The sequence below is a fragment of the Pleurodeles waltl genome, chromosome 3_1 (assembly GCF_031143425.1).
Source record: "Pleurodeles waltl isolate 20211129_DDA chromosome 3_1, aPleWal1.hap1.20221129, whole genome shotgun sequence".
Classification (NCBI taxonomy): domain Eukaryota; kingdom Metazoa; phylum Chordata; class Amphibia; order Caudata; family Salamandridae; genus Pleurodeles; species Pleurodeles waltl.
Window position 1 is genome coordinate 257532644 of NC_090440.1, and position 23509 is coordinate 257556152.

The following is a 23509-nucleotide window of genomic DNA, read 5'->3' on the forward strand; positions in this document are numbered from 1 at the left end:
GGAACTGTCTGGTGCGACCCGTATCAACACGTACCAGGCATTGTGCCTCATTTTCAGGGAGGCATGCAATTTATAACTCTTTGCTGTGTGTGACCAGGACAGTCTGGTGCAACCCAGATCAACGTGCACCACACATTGTGCCCTGATCGATGTGTAACTGACAGGATGCCTCTCTCTTCCATTCCATGCTACATTCCTCTTTATTGTTAATTCCTTTTGGGCCCTCCTTGCAGCGAACTACCTGTCCTCTCCTTATCCGGCCCCGACGAAATTATGTTGCCATTAATATTGATTGGATCGGGCCTGGGTGGTTAGAATAATTGACTGCGCTGAAGGAATGCTTCAGATAGAAACCAGAAGCAGGTCAAGAGACTGCGTGGCCTCCTCCCCCAGTGCTTCGCAGAACTGGCTGGAGTCAGAAGGCACATTGCAGAAACTTTGGGTTGAACAAACTGTTGCCCTCATCTGCTTTTGCTCCGCATCCTGGGGGTGAACTTCCTGAGTGGTGGTCAAACCCCCCATTTGCCAACTGCCTCCTACTCACTGCTGCTACCTACCCCGCCTTCTCCCCTGGGATCCTCACTAAGTGTGACTCCGGCCACAATCAGCCTAGTATGAGGGGAGGGTGATTTCTCTCTAACCTGTGGGTGTGGGGTAGTCAGGGTGAGCTAGAGGGTGGAGGATGGCTTGGGCCACAAGGTCAGCATTGTGCTATCAATTGACCTGCCGGATGTCAGTTGCACTGTATTACTGTGCTGCGTGCATGTGTGTGTGAGTGTATTTGGTGTGAAACTACCTGATATCCGGGGTACCGCTTATCAGTGCTGAGTGAGTGCAGGCATGTGGCTGCCGGAGAACCACCTACTAGCAATTACATCAACTAGTGGTGTTGCTTTACACGTTGATTACTTGCCAACAGAATACTACATTTGACATTGGTTATACCCATGTGGCCTTTGCCCATGGTATTGATTAAAAGTGTTGTCATTATCTGTGTGTAAACATTTCTGATATCGTTGTGATCTGGGGTGCACCCTAAACTGTGTGGTATTGAATTAGAATAATTCCCAGTGTGGGCCTAAGGCTGACAATGTTATGCACCGCATGAGGTGGCTAAGGGGTAAGGAAGGATATCTTCCCGGGTTTGGGCCTAGTACTGCTAGTAATATTTCCAAGTGTGATATATGCACAGGAGTCCACAATTAGTGTGTGTTGAATACAATCTTTATTTACATACCACATGTGTGAAGTCTCTTTTGTGACGCTCAGTGTATTTATTGTGGGAGTGCTTTGCCAATGCTTTACACATTGCCTCTGTGATAACCCTGACTGGTCAATGCAAGCTACCAAAGGGTGAACACAGGTAATACAATGAATGTAATCACCCACCAATGACAGGAGTGGTAAGGTCTGCCTGGCTGGGGCACCATCACAACCACCCAGAACGGGCCGCTTCCAACACTCAGGCTTTTGTATATGCCCACCCAGACGCTAAGGTTCATCTGGAAGCCTTTGAATTACTGTCAGAAACACAGGTAGCACAGCTGATGATGGAAGTTACATTTGGCTCTCTTTTTGACCCCTGTCTTCATTTTATCAACTCCTAATTAGCTACGATTCTAGTCCCCTATTTTACTCAAATATTTAATCAATCTCTGTCACAGTCAACTTATCCAGGGATTTGGAAGGAAGCCATATGACTACCAATGGCAAAACATGTTGTATTGATGAGTCACTCCTCTCTAATTATCGACCTATATCTCTCCTCCCCTATATGTTTAAAATTCTAGGAAAATGGTGAATTAACAACTGAATAATTCTTTAGAGATCAACAAGTTGTTGGATCCCTCTGATGTGGTTTTTGAGCTAATAACAACACCGAGTCCACAGTGCTAGCTGTGTTGGAGGATATCAGGTCAGTCGTTAATCAGGACAGGGCCATGGCCCTGATCCTACTCAAACCTGTCTATAGCTTTTGACACCGTCTCTCGCAGCTTGCTGATGGGCAAGCTTCAGAAGATTGTTTTACATGTTTATGCCCTTAGGTGTATGAGCGCTTTCTTATTGAACAGAACACAGATAGGGCAGTTGGGTGTGTGTAAATCGCACCACTTTATGTGGAGTTCCCCAAGGCCTCTTATTGAGCCCCACTCTTTTTTATGTTTATGGAGCTCTGCTGGCAACATTCATCAGGCAATGGGCCTTTGAGGTCACTTCTTATGCAGACAATACACAGCTGATGATATTACTGCGAGAGAATCACAATGAGACCCGAAGCAATGCCTCTCTGAAGTAACGGGATGAATGACAAGGCATTGTCTAAAACCTAATGCACAGAAAACAGATATCCTGCTGTTTGATGGTGCACATCTGATTTGGGATACCTCTTGGTGGCCTGAGTCATTAGGGGAGATGTTCACCCCTAAGAAATCTGCTAACAAATATGGGGGTCATTATTGATGACCAACTCCGAATGCAAGAATATGTAAGGTCTACGTCTGGCAAGTGCTATGGCATTCACAAGCTTTTGAGAAGGCTGTTCAAATGGATCCTAAAAGCTTGGCGGAAAACCACAGTCCAGGTCCTCATAACGAGTAGAATGTATTATGGCAATGCAATATTTGTAGGCATGAATGATTACCTGTTCACAAGGTTGCAGGTAATCCAAAATGACGTGGCCAAGCTAATCTGTAATAAAGGTACAGATTTAGCTCTGCATCTGCCTGTATAGCCTCTTTACATTGGCTGACTATGAGAGCTAATTTCAAACTCTTATGCTATGCACATGAAGCTTAGCACAATGAGGGTCTGGAGATCCTTCAAGCCATAGTAGAATTTTACAAACCCACTGGCGATCTAAGATCTCGTAACTTGGCACTAGCTAAAACCAAATGTTTAAGGAAAGTCAGATCAGGGGGCCAATTATTTTGTTACCTGGATGCTGTTCAGTGGAGTTCCCTTCCTTTGGGTATTCATCTCATTGATAATCATACCAGGTTTAGGAAAGAATTAAAAACCTGGCTTTTTCAGAGTTAATGATCTGGATGATGTTTCCATGTGCAGTGACTTATCTCCATGGATAGTTTGGGCTACTACTTAGCGCCATGACATCGGATACGGGCTAATTACTGTGCTTTACAAATATGCTAACTAAATAAATCAAACAATAAAATAAATCATATTTGAAGGACCCACGCTTCAGCGTGTTCTGGAAGTAGCCACCCTCTCAGTCATGGGTAAAATAGCAATTATCAAAATGGTGGTGTTGCTCCACTTTCTTTAATTCTACAGCACTTTACCTGTGTGCCTTAAAAAGCACTTGATTTGCTGACATAGACACTGTGCTAACTGATATAATATAGAGTGGGCACAGGCACAAGGTATCTATTCAGAAATTTCAACTTATTTATTTCTTCATCCATGTAAGTTTATACTCTACAATAAACTTTGTTATATAAGGTCCAAAATTGCAAATTGCCCGATCATTATATAAGGCACTGAATTTCCCATGTATGCTTTACAACTTTACAGCAGTCCACTCTATAATAAACATAGATCATTAGGTAAGGTCCAAGCTTAACAATTAGCAAATCACTATATATGGCACAGAATTACAACTGCTGAAGATGTAGGTAGTATAATATGCATCAGTGATTGGGTTACCAACTAGTTCCAAATTCCAGAAAAAACTAATGCAAAGGAGGTAGTGCAGTTAGTCTCGGGTCCATGGTCAGAGACTAAGCCATAAAGGTGAGAGAGCATGTTCCCTAGGAGGGTAAGCAAAGATGTAATTAGCTAAAATGTCTTTGAGGGAGAAGAGGTTTCACCTCTAGTTGAAGATCAACCTCAAGGTGGTAGTGCATAGGTTTGGGGTTAAGGCATTCCGCAGTCTCGTCTCATTTTCTGAGAAGGATTGGGTCATGAGTCTTTTTTTAAAGTTTGGGTGTTCTAGCAACAGTTTATTTGGCATTTTGCAATTGTCTAGCGCCTCCCAAAAGCTTATGTTTGTCCGCCAGGTACAAAGGAGTATATGAATGTATGGCCTTATGGGTGATACAAGCCATCATGTTTATGGCCCGGGCTTCAATGGGCAACCAGCCTAGAGTGGCCGGCACAGATAAGATGTGCTCATTCCTTTTGGCTCAAAGATTAAGGCCTGTTAGAAATGGGGTCTCTGGTTGACAGTCAGGTTACCCCCTGTTCAAGCAAGGACCCTCACTCTTGTTAGGATAAAAGAGAATCACCCTCAGCTAACCCCTGCTTACCCCCTTGGTAGCTTGGCAGAGCAGTAGGCTTAACCTCAGAGTGCTGGGCGTAAAGTATTTGTACCAACACACACAGTAACTTAATGAAAACACTACAAAATGACACAACACCAGTTTAGAAAAATAGGAAATATTTATCTAGACAAAACAAGACCAAAACGACAAAAATCCAACATACACAAGTCAAGTTATGATTTTTTTAAAGGTTTAAAATAAAAAGAGTCTTTAGGTAGTTGTAACACCACACTAGCGCTGCTAGCGTGAAAATGTACCTGGTTTGCGTCAAAAATAACCCCGCACGGGCGGTGTGCGTCGAAAGTAACCCTGCACGGCTGTGTGCGTCGAAAACAACTCGGAACGGCGGTGCGTGTTGAAAAAGCCAGCCACACGACGATCCGAAAGTCCCGCGGCGCAGGGTGCGATCTCTCAGCCTCCGTCAGCGATGCTGCGCGTCGTTTCTCCTGCTCCGGGCGTCGGTTTTTCGGTCGCGTTTCCTGCGGCGTCGTTTCTCAGTTGCGGAACCGGCGTCGCGTCGTTTTCTCAGCCGCGATCGGATTCGCGTCGATCTTTTCTCCGCACGGTGCTCGGTGCGTGTATTTTTGTCCTTAGGCTGCCAGCCTCTCCTTTCAGGGTCCCAGGAACTGGAAGGGCACCACAGAGCAGAGTAGGGGTCTCTCCAGAGACTCCAGGTGCTGGCAGGAAGAAGTCTTTGCTATCCCTGAGACTTCAACAACAGGAGGCAAGCTCTACATCAAGCCCTTGGAGATTTCTTCTTCAAGATGGAAGGCACACAAAGTCCAGTCTTTGCCCTCTTACTCTGGCAGAAGCAGTACTGCAGGAAAGCTCCACAAAGCACAGTCACAGGCAGGGCAGCACGTTTTCCTCAGCTATCAGCTCTTCTCCAGGCAGAGGTTCCTCTTGGTTCCAGAAGTGTTTCTAAAGTTTGTAAGTTTGGGTGCCCTTCTTATACCCATTTTAGTCTTTGAAGTCACCTTTCTTCAAAGGGGACTCACACCTTCTTGTGAAATCCTGCCTTGCCCAGGCAAGGCCTCAGACACACACCAGGGGGCTGGAGACAGCATTGTCAGAGGCAGGCACAGTCCTTTCAGATGAGAGTGACCACTCCACCCCTCCCTCCTAGCAGAGATGGCTAATCAGGAAATGCAGATCACACCCCAGCTCCCTTTGTGTCACTGTCTGGTGTGAGGTGAAAAACAACCCAACTGTCAAACTGACCCAGACAGGGAATCCACAAACCAGGCAGAGTCACAGAATGGTTTAAGCAAGAAAATGCTCACTTTCTAAAAGTGGCATTTCCAAACGCACAATCTCAAAATCAACTTTACTAAAAGATGTATTTTTAAATTGTGAGTTCAGGGATCCCAAACTCCACATGTCCATCTACTCTCTAGGGGAATCTACACTTTAATCATATTTAAAGGTAGCCCCCATATTATCCTATGAGAGAGAGACAGACCTTGCAACAGTGAAAACGAAATTGGCAGTATTTCACTGTCAGGACATATAAACCACATTACTATATGTCCTACCTTATCCATACACTGCACCCTGCCCTTGGGGCTACCTCGGGCCTACCTTAGGGGTGCCTTACATGTAAGGAAAGGGAAGGTTTAGGCCTGGCAAGTGGGTACACTTGCCAAGTCGAATTTACCGTGTAAGAATACACACACAGACACTGCAGTGGCAGGTCTGAGACATGATTACAGAGCTACTTATGTGGGTGGCACAACCAGTGCTGCAGGCCCACTAGTAGCATTTGATTTACAGGCCCTGGCACCTCTAGTGCACCTTACTAGGGACTTACTAGTAAATCAAATATGCCAATCATGGATAAACCACTTACATACAATTTAAACAGGAGAGCATATGCACTTTAGCACTGGTTAGCAGTGGTAAAGTGCTCAGAGTTGAAAAGCCAACAGCAACATGTCAGAAAAAAATAGGAGGCAGGAGGCGAAAAAGACTGGGGATGACCCTGCATAAGCAAAAGTCCAACACGACCCCCTACCAGCCTAAAGCCAGGGGAGAACAATCAATACCTTGATGTACTTCCCTGATTGGGGCGATAGAACAGGGACCCAGGCCCACAACAGCAGGGGCATGTTCCAGTTCTACGCCTTCCTGACTCCAGTTGGATCCCTCTGTCCATACTCTCAGGGCCCACTAAGCTAACCCATGGGGAATCCTTCTCCACATCTACAGACACCATCTGTGCAACACCTAACTTTACTTTGCTCACAGATGTATTGCAATGGGCAGATAGTACCACCAGGGCCAACACAGTGGTGTTGCCCACTCCACCCCCGGGGTGTGACTCTCGTCCTCCCCCCCCCAGGGGCAACTCTGTCCACCAGGACAGCAAGCCACAGTGGCCCCAGACAACTGTCAGGGATGAGAGCCCGACCTCAGGCCTCTCTAACCACTGTGACTGTGGAGAGTGGGGGGTGGTAGCCCCAGGTGCCTGGCACCCTTTGACCACTCTCTCTTCCACCAGGTCAGGGATGACAACCTGACCCTGGTCCTCCCCTCTGGGGCTCTGTAACCTCCCTGCCGAAGCGGCACCCCCAGAGTCAAAAACTGTCAGGGTGCTTGTAGAAGCAGTCCTGCACAATTCTTCCACCAGTGCAGGGATGTTAACCTGCAACTGATCCTCCAACCTGGGGTCTGTACCTTCAGGTTGGACCAGGGCCAGGGGTGAGGCTCCCCTCCCCCTGCCCTCTCTTCTGGGGTCCTGAACCACCCAACTAGGAGTGGCCCCCCCAGGAGACAACATGGTAGGGGCACTGTTAGCAGTAGCCCCTTCCTCCAGGTCAGGGGGGACACCCTTAACCTGGCCTCCCAATCCAGGGTCTGTACCCACAGACTGGATCACTGCCTGGCAAACCAGGACTTCCTGGGGGGCATACCTACCCCCTACCAGGTCAGAGTTTACCCTCTGAACCTGGTCATCCAACCCAGGGTCACCACCCTGCGGTTGAACCACTGCCTGGCACACCAGGACTTCCTTGGGAGCACACTTACCCCCCATCAGGTCAGAGTTTACCCCCTGAACCTGATCATTCAACCCAGAGTCACCACCCTGCGGTTGAACCATTGCCTGGCACACCAGGACTTCCAGGGGGGCACACTTACCCCCCTCAAGGGACACACTGTCCCGAAGGGCCACACAAGAGTCTGGCTGGCTTAGGTCTCCTGACCTCTGCCCATCTGACAGAGTCTGGATTCCCCCCAACCCAGAAATGGTCTCACCAAGGTCATTCATGGGGGGCTCTGCTCTCAGAGCTGACCCCTGACGCTCCAGGTTCTCCACTGGGGTCCGCAACCCCCTCTCAACCCTCTGTCTGGACTTCTGCACCCCCTCACTAGGAGTGGTACTGCCAGACACCAGAACTGGTGGGACGCTGGCTACAGCCGCCCCCCCAAGTTCTCCTGACACTGTGGGGTCTCCCTCAACAGATGGCCCTATGGTACAGGCTAGGCTCCCCTCCTGGTGTTCCCGCAGGGAACCCTCCAGGACCTGGGACCGGATCTCGGGCACCTTGGGCCTCAACCCATCCCCATTCCCTCTCCTCTGAGACTGGACATGGGGTCCCTCACCCATCCCACTACACTGGGACCTACCTGGGACACTACAATCCTTCCCTACCTCACCTGGTTGGGAACTACCTAGACCACTCCTCTCAGGAGCACCCCCAAATGCCTTTTCAGACTCTCTGGTACTCACCCAGAAGTCTGCCTCCATTGTAAGCTCCCTGGGGTCAGAGAACTCACACTCCACCTGGTGTTGGCATAGCTCTGGAAAATAAGGACTAGACATATGCTCTCCAGCAATTACATCACTCAGCCCCTCACATGAATTAACAAAAGTACCCTTCACCCAACCATCCAGTGACTCTGCCTTGAAAAAGCACCCCACATCACCCTCCTGAGACTGGTGAGACAGTACCTGACTGTCCCTGACACTCAACCCACACTCTTCTGGGATGTTTTCACACTCCATAACCAGGACTTCTACCTGGGGGGAACCCCTCTCCCTGTCACTCTCACCTAGAGTCAGTAGAGTGTCCCTCCCACCAGTAGGAATATGACTCCCCATGCCAGTTCCCCAATCCACCTCAGGGACCCTGTGCATCACTGGAGCTACCTCATACCCCTGAACCTCCTGGCGTGTGTTAACTCCCTCCTTCAAGTAGGGCACCACCTCTCTGGGCATGTGCACTTCTGCAGCATCACTGGATATACAATTGTTGCTGCCACCATTCCAGCTGGACTCAGCCCTCATGACTTCCAGCTCTTTCAATTTAAGCTCGTAAGCATAAATCATTTTTTTAATCTCTAAGTTCCTCCTCCTTTCTTCCAACTCCCAATCGAGCTTTTTCAGCTCCCATTGGTACTCCCTCTCTGCCTGTCTGTCCTGTAACTCTTCAGGAGTCAGACCCTTGGGTGACACCCTGCCATCCCTCCTGGGGACCCTCCCCCCAGGCGTAACAGGTTCCTCCCCTACACCACTGTGTATCCTCTGCACTTCCCCCCCCATATTCTCCTCCTCTGTGTGCCCTCCAGCCTTCTTGATTGTCACCCAGGCCCTCTGTGCCTGTTGCAGCTCCCCCTCCCCGGTGGAGCTCTCAGTGGGACAGTCAAGATCTTTAAGGAACTGTTTCAATTGAGCAACTGAGTACTCCTTCAGTTTCTCCATTTCAAACACAGCTCCAGCTGTTGCATCTCCAGATTGAGACATGATGGTCACAAGTGCAAAGTTCCAAAAGGCAGAAAAAAATAATTTCCCAATGAAGTAAAAAGAATCAGTCAAGGGATCAGCAAAATCATGGAAGTAGAATAAAAAGAGTCCTTAAGAGAAAAATCAAAAGATCACCAAACAAGTAGTATGTGGTCACGTAGTGGTCTGAAATCAAAACAGTAGTGTACACTTAATTACTGTATGTCAAGTACAAATACAAGTCCAATCCCGACCGCTGGTCACCAATGTTAGAAATGGGGTCTCTGGTTGACAGTCAGGTTACCCCCTGTTCAAGCAAGGACCCTCACTCTTGTTAGGATAAAAGAGAATCACCCTCAGCTAACCCCTGCTTACCCCCTTGGTAGCTTGGCAGAGCAGTAGGCTTAACCTCAGAGTGCTGGGCGTAAAGTATTTGTACCAACACACACAGTAACTTAATGAAAACACTACAAAATGACACAACACCAGTTTAGAAAAATAGGAAATATTTATCTAGACAAAACAAGACCAAAACGACAAAAATCCAACATACACAAGTCAAGTTATGATTTTTTTAAAGGTTTAAAATAAAAAGAGTCTTTAGGTAGTTGTAACACCACACTAGCGCTGCTAGCGTGAAAATGTACCTGGTTTGCGTCAAAAATAACCCCGCACGGGCGGTGTGCGTCGAAAGTAACCCTGCACGGCTGTGTGCGTCGAAAACAACTCGGAACGGCGGTGCGTGTTGAAAAAGCCAGCCACACGACGATCCGAAAGTCCCGCGGCGCAGGGTGCGATCTCTCAGCCTCCGTCAGCGATGCTGCGCGTCGTTTCTCCTGCTCCGGGCGTCGGTTTTTCGGTCGCGTTTCCTGCGGCGTCGTTTCTCAGTTGCGGAACCGGCGTCGCGTCGTTTTCTCAGCCGCGATCGGATTCGCGTCGATCTTTTCTCCGCACGGTGCTCGGTGCGTGTATTTTTGTCCTTAGGCTGCCAGCCTCTCCTTTCAGGGTCCCAGGAACTGGAAGGGCACCACAGAGCAGAGTAGGGGTCTCTCCAGAGACTCCAGGTGCTGGCAGGAAGAAGTCTTTGCTATCCCTGAGACTTCAACAACAGGAGGCAAGCTCTACATCAAGCCCTTGGAGATTTCTTCTTCAAGATGGAAGGCACACAAAGTCCAGTCTTTGCCCTCTTACTCTGGCAGAAGCAGTACTGCAGGAAAGCTCCACAAAGCACAGTCACAGGCAGGGCAGCACGTTTTCCTCAGCTATCAGCTCTTCTCCAGGCAGAGGTTCCTCTTGGTTCCAGAAGTGTTTCTAAAGTTTGTAAGTTTGGGTGCCCTTCTTATACCCATTTTAGTCTTTGAAGTCACCTTTCTTCAAAGGGGACTCACACCTTCTTGTGAAATCCTGCCTTGCCCAGGCAAGGCCTCAGACACACACCAGGGGGCTGGAGACAGCATTGTCAGAGGCAGGCACAGTCCTTTCAGATGAGAGTGACCACTCCACCCCTCCCTCCTAGCAGAGATGGCTAATCAGGAAATGCAGATCACACCCCAGCTCCCTTTGTGTCACTGTCTGGTGTGAGGTGAAAAACAACCCAACTGTCAAACTGACCCAGACAGGGAATCCACAAACCAGGCAGAGTCACAGAATGGTTTAAGCAAGAAAATGCTCACTTTCTAAAAGTGGCATTTCCAAACGCACAATCTCAAAATCAACTTTACTAAAAGATGTATTTTTAAATTGTGAGTTCAGGGATCCCAAACTCCACATGTCCATCTACTCTCTAGGGGAATCTACACTTTAATCATATTTAAAGGTAGCCCCCATATTATCCTATGAGAGAGAGACAGACCTTGCAACAGTGAAAACGAAATTGGCAGTATTTCACTGTCAGGACATATAAACCACATTACTATATGTCCTACCTTATCCATACACTGCACCCTGCCCTTGGGGCTACCTCGGGCCTACCTTAGGGGTGCCTTACATGTAAGGAAAGGGAAGGTTTAGGCCTGGCAAGTGGGTACACTTGCCAAGTCGAATTTACCGTGTAAGAATACACACACAGACACTGCAGTGGCAGGTCTGAGACATGATTACAGAGCTACTTATGTGGGTGGCACAACCAGTGCTGCAGGCCCACTAGTAGCATTTGATTTACAGGCCCTGGCACCTCTAGTGCACCTTACTAGGGACTTACTAGTAAATCAAATATGCCAATCATGGATAAACCACTTACATACAATTTAAACAGGAGAGCATATGCACTTTAGCACTGGTTAGCAGTGGTAAAGTGCTCAGAGTTGAAAAGCCAACAGCAACATGTCAGAAAAAAATAGGAGGCAGGAGGCGAAAAAGACTGGGGATGACCCTGCATAAGCAAAAGTCCAACAAGGCCCATATTTATACTTTTTTAGCGCAGCATTTGCGTAATGTTTTTACGCAAAAACAGCGCAAACTTATGCGGAGCTAAAAAAGTATAAATAAGGGCCAAAGCGTGCTGCCAAATGAAAAAAGCTGTGGTAGGAACTACAAGACATGTTGGGCCCAGCAGTGTGAAGTATCTAAAACACACACCATACTGGAAGCCTTGCTTCAAATTTAGCTTTAGATTTGGTGATGGGAATACAGAATTGAGTTCATTTATTCATCTGAAAAATCTTCCACAGAATATGCTCAAAAACCACATACAAGTAAAAAACATAAATACAGTACAAAATGTAAAAAGTGCACAAGATAATTCAATTCATTGGTGTAAGAATTTGGGCTGTTGGTTGACTGGAGTGACCTGGTCAAGAAGCAACCACAATCTTTGTCAGGGTAAGGCACAAGGAAAACCCCAAATTTACCTATGCTCATCCCCCTGGTAGTTTGGTGGGCTGCTCGTGGCTCACGCTGATTTTCCAGTGCAAATGGTCCCAAAGAGCCCAAAAGCTTGATTTCAAGAGCTCGAGAGCCACACCAAGGGTCCAGGACCTGAAAGGCTCTGCTTTAGAATCAGGAACTCGTTGAAGACAGGTCCAGGAGCTGTTGGTGAGCCTTCTATGTCCCTAAGGCTCAGATCAGGAGGCTAGCAGACTAGCCCTTTCAGTCACTCTGGAGCCTGGGTTCAAGATGGAGTTGCAGGCCCAGTTTGTCTTCCGTAGGCAAGAAGGCAGCAGGCCAGCACAGTGGGGTTGCAGTTCTTTGTAGAGCAGCAGTCCAGCATAGTGGTAGTCCTTGTAGCCTTGTATCCTTGTAGTCATCCTGGCAGAGTATCCACAGGCCCAGAAGTGTACTGAAGAGTTAGTGTCTAATGTCCTTTTTTGGAAGGCAGGAGAAGCTTCTAGACAGTGGCTTTAAGGTACATGGAATTTCCTGCCACCCCTGCCCTGGCTCCAAGCTGGCTGAAGTGACAATGCTGGGCCGTTAAGCCCTTTCTGTGAAAGCAATGCACAGGCCATTCAGGTGTAAAAGGGACTATGCTCAGGTCCACCCGACCCTACCAGAAGATGGCCCACTTAGGCACACCTTATCCCTCTATTGTGTGACTGTCTGGGAGCAATTCACAAAGCCTGTGACCCAGGACAGGCTGTAGGCACAAAAGGGCTAAAGGCAGAAAAATGGCAACTTTCTAAAAGTGGCATTTGTAGAATTGTCATCAAAAACCCAACTTCAACACTAACTAGGGCTTTTCACCCCAATTCCAAAGGCACCAAACATGAACTGGTTATCTCTTCCCATTTTGAAATTACACTTATAAAATGTAACAAGGCAAGAGTATCCCATGTGACCGATAAGCCGTGCAGTAGTGAAAAATTAATTTTTCACTACCAGGACATCTAAAACTTAAAAGTACATGTCCAACTCCAGGCTGTCCAGTGACTACCCTTGGTTACGTGTATGTATTAAAATGGAAGGTATGGGCTTATCAAAATGTTTATTTTGGCAAGTCGAAATGGCAGTAAAAAACTGCACACTCCGGTTCTGCAATGGCAGGCCTGAGACATGTTTAAAGAACTACTTAAGTGGGTGACACAATCAGTGCTGCAGTCCTATTAGCAGCATTTAATTTACAGGCCCTGGGTACATGTAGTGCCCCTTTACTAGAGTCTTACAAATTAATTAAATATGCCAATTGGGTATAAGCCAATTAAATCATGTGTAGGAGAGAGCATAAGTACTTCAGCACTGGTTAGCAGTGGTGAAGTGCGCAGAATTCTAATGCCAGGAAAAACAAGACCAGAAAAAAAGGAGGTGGATAGAAAAAAGGTTGGAGAGAAGACCATCCTAAGGCCAACTGGTCTAACAACTGCTATATATAAACATTTTCAATTAAGGAGGACATATTTAAATACAGATGAAAAAATATCTAAAAGATAGATCATTATAAGACAAGAAACATTCCAAAATACTTCATCAAGTTGTAGCATACATTCACTGCAGGGGGAGGTCAACAATAAATAAAGTGATTTCTAACACATTACTATAAAGTGCCTAGAAATAACTGGATTAATAGTTTTCTCTGGAAATGTAAAAGGCCAGTGCAAGAAACATGATTTTAATTATGTTTCTCAGCACCACAGTATTGTAAACCAGAATAAAAGGACAGCCCTTCCTAATCCAAACATTTTCTACAGCCAGTATTTGGTTCAACCTAAATTTCATAAAAAAATTACAGAAATTGGCATTTAAGTAAATTGCATCTCACCACATCGTGCAAATATACAACTCAAGTGTAGTTTTTTTTCTGTGAACAGTTTTGCAAGTCTTCATAAAAACGAAGGGCCTGATTGAGATCTAGGCTGAACGGCCCGGCTTCGATTTTTAACCAAAAACCCATCTGCTTATTAGGCGGTCCGCCAGCCCAATTAAGAAGTTGGTGGGACCATAGGCAAAAGAACATCCAAGTCCCGCTGACTCCACCAAGAATCTCCAGCTGCGTTGATGGCAGCATTAGTAATAGGGGCTGGTGGCTGGATTCCAGTCACCTTTACCGCAGATCAGATTTGGATGTGCCTTGCAACCAAGCCAACTGTGGCTGGCCGACCACCACACCTGAGTTGGTGAATTGGAGGGGCAAACAGCACAAAACCTAGCTCTTTACAAGTTTCCACATTTGTTTTGGACTGGACATCACCTGCTGTCTCTGTTGCCACTGTGCAACGGAGGACGCATGACCCCGCTATCGCCAAACTCAAAGGTAGGGATACTGCATATACTGTGTACAATGTGTGGGCACTGCACAAGAGCTTGGGACCTCTGCAGAAATACACATGCCACAGGTATTTTCTTTTAAATACTTCTGGCATGCATGTGTCTGGAATACATTTGGGTCAGTGATTGATGGGGACACAATGGTACAAGCCACATATTGCACACATACACAACTGTTATTGTGGCATCAGTATTCATAGTCAAATAAATGCTGGCATCACAATAATGATGGCACAACACTTGTCACCATGTCCATGCATGCACATTGCAAGTGAATCTGTACCTGTGATGTTAGGAGTGATGTGTGAGTCAGTACATGTATGTGTGTCTGAGATAGGGTTGGCTGGTCGAGGTAGAGGGAACTAGACTGGGTGATGTGGTTGTGTCTGTATGCGTTACACGTGCATGTGGGTCTGATGTCTGTTGTGTGGCTTGGGTTGTGTGTTGTATGCAACATTCAGGTGTGTGCTGTTGTGTGGTGGTCGTTGTGATGTGTGAAATTGTGCTTTATGTAGATGAGTGTGTCATTGTGTTGGTTGTTGTGGTTGTGTTGTATGTGTGTGTGTAGTATCAATGGTGTATGTTGTGTCATAGATGTATGGCAATGTGTGTTTTCTGCATGTAGATGTCGTGTTGTGGCAGAATGGCTCAGCCACAATGCATCTAAATACGGCGGTCAGGAACACCATCAACTTGGTTGTGCTTTCAAGTTTCAAGTCTGCAGTTGCTGAGGGTTGGCAGTAATACCGCCAAGATCTAACTCAGGCCCTTATTGAGTTGGCAACCTTTTTTAAGTGAGACTTTAAGACACCACTATTAAAACATGATAACAACTTGCCACTATTCAAAGCCATCTGTTTAAGACTATGAGTAAAGATATTCCCAAACGTATAAAACCCTTTCATGTACCTCTAAAGTTCCTGCCAAATAACTTTCTTCAACTATTGTCCTGGCTGCTAATCAGTTGCATAAAAATAGTGAGTAACCTGGGAATAAGCTTGATAGTTTATTCCAGCCTAACCAAGCTTGCGACAAATCACCAAGGGAACATTTATACAGAACAGATTTAATGCTAGCTAGTTTTTAAAAAAGGAAATCAACTTTGCATCTATACCATACAATGCAACAGGGGTGCAATATTAGCTATGTACATCTCTACTCTCGTATTAACGAATTGCAAAAGTTTAATTCCTGTAGACTTGATTTTAGAAAAGTGTACTGTGGTGTCCATGACAAATTATTGGAGATCCTCACTCCTAAATATTTATATTTTGTCACCACCTCTAATTTACTCCTATTATGAAACAAAGACCTGAGATTTAATACCTCTTGCCCCATTATCATAATGTTAGTTTTCCTCTCATTAACTGAAAGATTATGTACAAGTGCAAAAGAGGTTAAAATGTCATGTTGTTTCTGTAAACCAATCGGGGTAAGTGACAGTAATAACAAGTCGTAGGAATACAGCAAACTTGAGAATTCCCTACATCCAAATTTAGGGGGGGTCTGTGGCACCTTGGCTTAAAAGAGATGGAAAATCAAACAAAAAATGGGAAAATAACAAAGGATCCAATATACAACTTTGTTTAAGGCCATTATATAAGCAAATTTTGTCGGAATATTCGTGCCTAGAGCCCAGAAGTGCTTTTAGTCAATTATTCAAGTGAAGGGACATCATTCGTTGTGATAACTCATACGGAATGCGGAATTTCAGTTTATACCAAAGTGTTAATTCGATCCACAGCATCAAAAGCACTGGTAAAATCAACATATGCCACCTATATCTTCAATTTCTGTGAGTTCACATACTTTTTCACTCACTATATACAAACACACAGTATTGTCTATTCTAGCCTTCCGGTAGCCTGACTGTTCAATAGGCAAGAGCTGAGCAGCATTCACCCAAGAAGCTAAATGATTTAGTAAATATTTAGCAAAAAGCTTCCCTCTTACATAAAAGGTGCAACAGGACAATATCTTTCATAAGATTATGATCCCCTTTTTTTATAGCGGGGAATTAAATTACTAGCTTGCCATGACCTGGAGATTACATTTGCCTTCACACAATAATCAAACAGTGGCTTCAAGATTCCAGCTCATAGATGAGGATCAGCTTTGACAAGACAAACTGGTTTATCTCCTGGTCCCTGTGCCCGACATTTATTTAGCCCTAGACCAACATTAGCAAATTCATCAAGACAAAAATTCAAGATGGCTAGAACTTCCATAAGGAAATAACAATTTCAGATTGTGAAGGTCAATGATAGCTGATGCATCCCACTCACAAAAATAAGAGCACCAAGTATCTTCATCTAACTAGATCAGTGTTTATAGTATCTTTGTCTAAACTTTTGGCTATGAAAAAGTAGGATTTATGCATATCGCAAATTGTAACCACAGTTTGAAGATTAAACCAGAGCTTCCCCTTTTGATTGTTTTCAAAAAATTGTTGCTCAAACTTAGAGTATTTAATAGATCTAAGAATAGAAGGATTATTCAACAGCTTTAGAACCACCCTAGGGAGTTTTGGTCTTCTTCCATAGGTAACCCGCAATGAGCTCAAAGTAGCTTCAAAAGCAGTGACTTTCACTTTTTTGGGAAGTGCTTTCAAAGCATTATACAACCTATTCATAAGTGTTTAATTTACCACATATTTCCAAACATAATCACGGTCTGAGCTAGTTCTTATATAAAAACTAGAAACCTTAGCGTCTCTCCTTTCAACCACATTAGGATTAAGTGTAACATAAAGGTGTGAATGATCACTCCATACACTGAGGCATTGTTCTGCCTTTGTGATAACATCTGTGCCCCAATATTTCATAAAAATATAATCAATCAGGGAATGCTGCAGGCCTCTATGCCAAAGAAAATTACGGTTAAACGCTTGACCAAAACGGCCAGATATCACAGCCAAATTTAACTCCAAAGCCCAGGTTAATAAAAGAGAGGAATAGGCATAACACTTCGTATTTTGAAAAATGGTGGACGAAAGTCCCCAAAGAGCATTTGATTCCAAAAATCCCAGTTTCCTATATGCTGAGGTTGTGCTCCAGGCACAATTAAGATAGATTTTGGATATTTAACCAATAGACTTAGAAGAACCCTTTGAAGATTAGATAATAATAATCTAAAATTAATATTAGGTCCACAATAGACATTACATAGTAAGAATTCATACAACAAAGCATCTGATTCCCATATATTAGCAACAAACAACAATGGCATAAAGTAATGTGGTTAGCAATTGTGAGTTTTCCAACCAAAGGAGGATCACAACAATATGGACAATTCCCTACCTGCACAACTTGTGATTCAAGGAGTGCTGGCGTACAGAAAACTAAACACTTATCTAAATCATTTGTTCCTTAGGCTTCCAGTAGACAAATAATTAACATGCAGTCAAAATAAGATTTAAAATTATCCAATGACAAAAATGCATGTAGCTCAACCACATTCCAACTACAGAATTTCAACAGAATACTAAGAAGACGACAACTGGTAAGCACACATTGAAGCCAAGACCGGTTGTTATCCTCCAACATTATAAGGTCATTATTAGCCATATACATTACTTTCTCCTTGCCTATGGCCATTGAGATTAACAATTGCTGAATGGGGGCTTTAACTTTCTGTGTGAAGTAATTTGAGAAGAACAGTGGTGATACACAAAAGAATGAGATGTAAGAAAGCATGAAGGACATTGTTCTCACCACTCTAAAAAACAGGTAGAACATCTACACTTATTTTTATAAAACAGCATACTGTGTTTTAAAATCAGGGACGACATTAACTCAGAATGGAAATGTACAGTGGACTTATGGACAACTTGATCCTCATTCACATATGACTTTAACTCAACTAAAGCGATATCCTAAGTTCATGTGCATCAAAAGAATGTATTTAAGATGGCCTGACAATTCAAGAAGGAGTGGGTGCTCAATGTGGGAAACAATTCAATAAATGTTAGAATACGTGAGTGGGCACCATAAAAATTGGTGTTTTCTGAGTGGTAGCTAACTCGCCGTTACATGATTCCTAACTCAAAAGCAAGAGGATGACTACTTGCTCCCCATGACAGGCCTGCTTGTATGGGGCAGTTCCTAAAAGATCTTCAGTGTCTGGTTTAAGAGTTGCATGAAGACTTATCTGTGAGCCCTTTTAGATTTGATGATAGCATTGACAGTTGATGTTCTTGGACTATTAGTTGTTGATTGATTAATTTTAATAATGAATATTAAATTGAATAGATGTAGGTCATAATAATAGACATTGTAGGGTCATCTATCTGTGGTTGAGGCACAGTATCATCCAGTTGGGAGAACAAGTTCCTTGCTCCAAGACTGATGCATATTTCATTAGACCTTGATCTGAAGAGAGAAGATCCACCATACAGAGATCATATTTAGCAAAAACATCTTATTTAAATTGTGTCCCAAAGGTTTCAGAAAATTCATATGATTTATTATTATCATTTATATCATTAAAAAGCGGCAAAGAGGTATTCCTTGACCATAATAGTTTGAAATTAAAGATGATGATTTGATCAAAGAACCATCTAGCCATCAATTTTCTCCCATAATTTCTCTTTGCAGAGATGAGGATTTCAAATCTTTTATTGTGGCATTGTCACTTACCGGTGCCCGATCCAAGGCCGACTGATTGAAGTCTATTCTTAATTTCTTCAGATTTCTACCCTCAAGAGAGAAGAAAAATGAGGAATGGTTCTCCTCACAGGAGTGGAAAAAATTGTGAGCCTCTTAAGAGGATATGAGTACACTGGCTGCTCCATACAGAGGTTTGATATAAAACAGTCAGACGCCATAATTCTCTAGTTCACAGAGACATACCTGCTTGTGCCAAACTGAAGAGCCTTGGCAATCCAAGTGGCCTCACTCAGCCCTAAAGAAAGGAGTTTGAATAATTAACAGAAACTGAGCAAAGCCTATGATATCGATTAATTACACAGTATTCAGAATAAAACTGATAACAGATCACTGCATCCAGAAGTGCTAACAGATATCAACAGAATAAAAACAGGTGCATTGGAATCAGGCACATCTCCTTAACTGAAGGAACAGGGCTAAAAGCACCGTGTGATGGCTTGGAGACACCACCCTTCCCATTTACCAGCACTCCCAGCTGGCAGAGCCGAGTTTGTTGCAATGACCCACCATCCCACAAAAAAAGAATGAGGTGAGGAAAGAAGACTGCATTCTGCTACTCCCCGCCTTTGGTGTGCTTCAACTGCTCCCACTCAGAACTCTTTAATCAGTTTAACACCATAGATAGAGGACAATGAAGTCCCCTGGGGGAGTTCTAGGGCTAGTGTTTCCCTAAGTATAGCAGAGGTGCCACCACTACAAATAAACTACAAGGGTTCTGCTACCCTTAAACTGTCTTCAGCCCACTGGGCACTCATGGACACTGATAAATGTCAAAAGTGTACCACAGCAACAGTAAAGCTGAATAGCATAGAAACAATGGTAGCAGTTAATCACCAGCCAGCTTGAAGGACACCGCTGCCATAGTTCAATGAGAAAAAATAAAATGAGGGCAGGCACACAAAGTGTAAGTCCAATTAGCCACTTTTCCAAGATTTTGTTAAAAGATAGTGCAAGTGACCATAACGATAACTGAGAACCGGAATGTTTTCTGCGGAAACCACACTTAGGGGGTTATTCTAACTTTGGAGGAGGTGTTAATCCGTCCCAAAAGTGACGGAAAAGTGACGGATTTACCACCAGCCGTATTACGAGTCCATTATATCCTATGGAACTCGTAATACGGCTGGTGGTATATCCGTCACTTTACCGTCACTTTTGGGACGGATTAACACTCCTCCAAAGTTAGAATAACCCCCTTAGTTTGTCTCCCTGCAATGGAGGGGCCCAAGGGAGGAAGAAGCAGTCTAGTCCTCCCCCGGGTAGTTTTGTGGGAAGCGTGAGGGATGACAGGATTGGCCCGGGCAGAAGGTGGAGGTCACGTGGGTTAAGGGGTTATAGGGAGCCGGAGGAGGAAGTGACGTCATCTTCCGGCTCTCAGGCAGTGCGGTGCACGTAGCTTTAGGTCAGCTCCGGGCCAGACTTAAATATGGATTCGCGGCCCGACCACGAAGCAGAGTGGGCCGCGCTGTGTACTCTAGGGGCAGCCGGGTGTGCAGATTTGCTGCAGCCCGGTGTGTTAGAGGAGGCCTGGATAGGAATGGAGCGAGTGACCTGGGCAGCCTCAAGGGGCGTGGCAGCTGCAGTCACAGCATATAGCCCCCTCCAAAAGGAAGAGGTGGCAATAGGGCCATAGGGGGGAAGCGTAAGGCAGTTTCCCCTCGGTGGCAGGCACCTCTGCGGTGGGACGGCGTAGAAGCCGTCAGTCAGCTGGGGGAGCGGGGGAGGTGGATGTAGAGGCTGGCCCTAGTGGCATGGGCAGAAAGGTCCCTGGTGGGGGTTGAGGCTTCTCTGGATGGGTTTTACCAAGGGGACAAGGACAGGCTGCTGGGGACGTTGAGAGCACAGGGTGGGCCCACTGGACTTAAGTGTGGGTGGGAGTGGGTCAGGTTCGCCGAGGGCGGTGGCCCATGCTTCAAGCCAGGGGGGCAAGAGAAAGCAGCGGGGGAGGGAGGAGGTGGTGTCAGGCAAGGTGCACCTGGGAGTAGTAAGGGGTGAGAAGTTGTGAGCCTGGTGGCTGCAGGGCCCAAGGGTGCCATGGTAGTGGGGGGACAGTGGACATGAGCAGTGGAGATCAGATTAATCTGGGGGGTAGGCAAGATAGTGAGCAGGTACAGCTGGTTAAGAAGGTGAAAGTAGACAGTTATGGCCCGCTGAGGCGGACGAGGCAGATGGGTCGCGGGCTAATGGAGTAAAAGGTTTTTCTGGATCAGTTCATGGCCCGACACCCCTGGTTAGTGGCTCGAGACGCACAGTGAAAGCTGATAAGAGGATAGGGTTACCAATGGGGAGTATGACGGCCCCTGGACGTTGGTCTGAAGAAATAGGGGAGTTTAATGCGGCCCTTCCTACATCACAGGAGCATGGGCATTCTGCGATGCCCAAGGTCAGGGCACCACGGGAATGGGTCTCAAGACCTTCCACGGCCACAAACACAAAGGTGGTTGATACATTTGAGTGTCAGGATGAACTGGTTTTGTATTACGATGACATGTTTAAGCTTCTTCACAGAGATATCCAGGCCATGGAAGGATCAAAGGAGGAAGAATGGGAGTAAGCAAGGAGACCCAGAGTGCATATTACTATGGAAAACTGGATGTCGGCATTTTTAATGTACGCCAGTGTGTATTGTGGTGAATATCATGACAGGGTGATCGCCTTGTTTAAATATAAGCATATTATTAGGAAGGCACAGCTGCACTTTGGGGGGTTTGCATGGCTTAGCTGTGATGAGGAGTTCAAGGCACGAGTCAGTGTCAACAAGGACAAACCATGGGGTGATGTACATCCGGAGCTATGAATGCAGTGGATGTCATTCATGCAGTCTACGGCATCCACTCATAGAGCGAGTGGCTTGCCTATTACTTATAAGTCCTTTCAGCCGTGTCCCGCCCAACAGAGGGCGGGTAGTGCAATCAACGAGGGGGCCAGAAGTAATTCAGCCTGGGGGACCCCTGGTACGTGTTGGAACTACAACAAGGGCTTTTGCAATAGGAATCCGTGTAGATTCAAGCATGAATGCTCCAGGTGCGGGGGCAGGCATCCCATTACACAATGCTTTACGCTGGCCTGCCCGGCAGATCAATTGAAGGCCGGAACAGGCAGGGGACAGCAGGGACCTGCTGGTCCAAAGGGCTCCTATGCCAGTTAACGTGGAGGAATGTTGCCATGGCTAGCACGGTATCTGGTAGTGGATGTGGCATCGAGATTAGAAGGGGGGTTTCATGAAGGCTTTCGATTGGGGTACCAGGGACCGAGGGGTCATAGATGGGCTGACAATTTGCGGTCAACTAAAGAGCTACTGGAGATAGTAAAACAAAAATTGTGCAAAGAAGTGAAGAAGGGGAGGATTGCAGGCTCATGTTTGACCTCATGATTTCCGCATTGGGGTAGTGCCTTAGAAGCAGGAATGGAAGTACAGGCTGATATACCACTTGTCCTGGCCTGAGGGGACATCGGTCAATGACATCATAGCTTCGGAAGACACTAGAGTGGGATATGCATCAGTGGACGATGTTATTGTGTTGGTATGCCAATGTGGGCAGGAGGCTTGTTTGGCAAAATGCAACATCAAATCTGCGTTTCATTCACTACCTATTCACCCAGGGGATTTTTCCTTGTTGGGCATGCAGTTTGATGGGGCTATTTACGTTGACAGGGCGTTGCCTGTGGTTTACGCCATTTTGTGTTCACTTTTTGAGACATTCCGCTTTTTCTTGCAATGGGTCTTTGTGAAGGGCAGCGGATATGCAGGGGTTATGCACTACCTGGCCGACTTCTTATTTGTTGGCAAGGCGGGTACAGGTGAGTGAGGCAGGGCGCTGTGTCAGTTTAGGGCTATGGTTGCTGAATTTGGGGTGCCCTTGACTCCTGAGAAGACAGAGGGTCCTACTACCACACAGTTTTTTCTGGGAATTGAATTAGACACAGTTCATATGATTGCAAGGCTGCCCAGATGGAAAGTGGTGGAGTTTTAGGGCTGCTTGGAGGAAGTGATGGGTGAGAGACGTGTGGAACTCCGGAAGATGCAAAAGTTGTTGGGTTTCTTGACATTTGCTTGCGGGGTGGTACGGCTGGGTAGGATGTTTTTGCACGCGGCTTGGCCTGGCCCTTTCTGGGGCAACTTTTGCCACATCACAGGATTCAGATGTCCATGGCGGTGAGAGCAGATTTGGATGTTTGGCACTCTTTTCTTGAAGATTTCAATGGAGTTTCTATGTGGTTTCAAAAAGAGAAGATGGTGTGGCAGATTCAGATTTTCTCTGATGCATCTGGGGCACATGGCTTTAGCTTGTTTTGGGATGGCAGGTGGTGTGCAGAGCCGTGGCCTCAGTCTTGGCTACAGCAGGGACGGAGCATTGCATTTTTTTAGTTTTTCCCCTCCTGGTGGCATTGGCGGTGTGGGGGGACAAGGTGCAGAACAAGACTGTGGTTTCACGTGAACAACATGACAGTAGTGGAGTTGGTGAATAGGCAGAGAGCTCGCGACCTGATAGTTCTGCGGCTTCTGAGGTGCGTTATGCGTTGTGCATGCGCAGGAATATTGTCTTTAGGGCAACTCATGTGCCGGGTATGAACAATGTTATAGCAGACTCATTATTTCGTTCACAGTGGCATCGTTTTCACAGTATGGCTGTGGCCAGGAG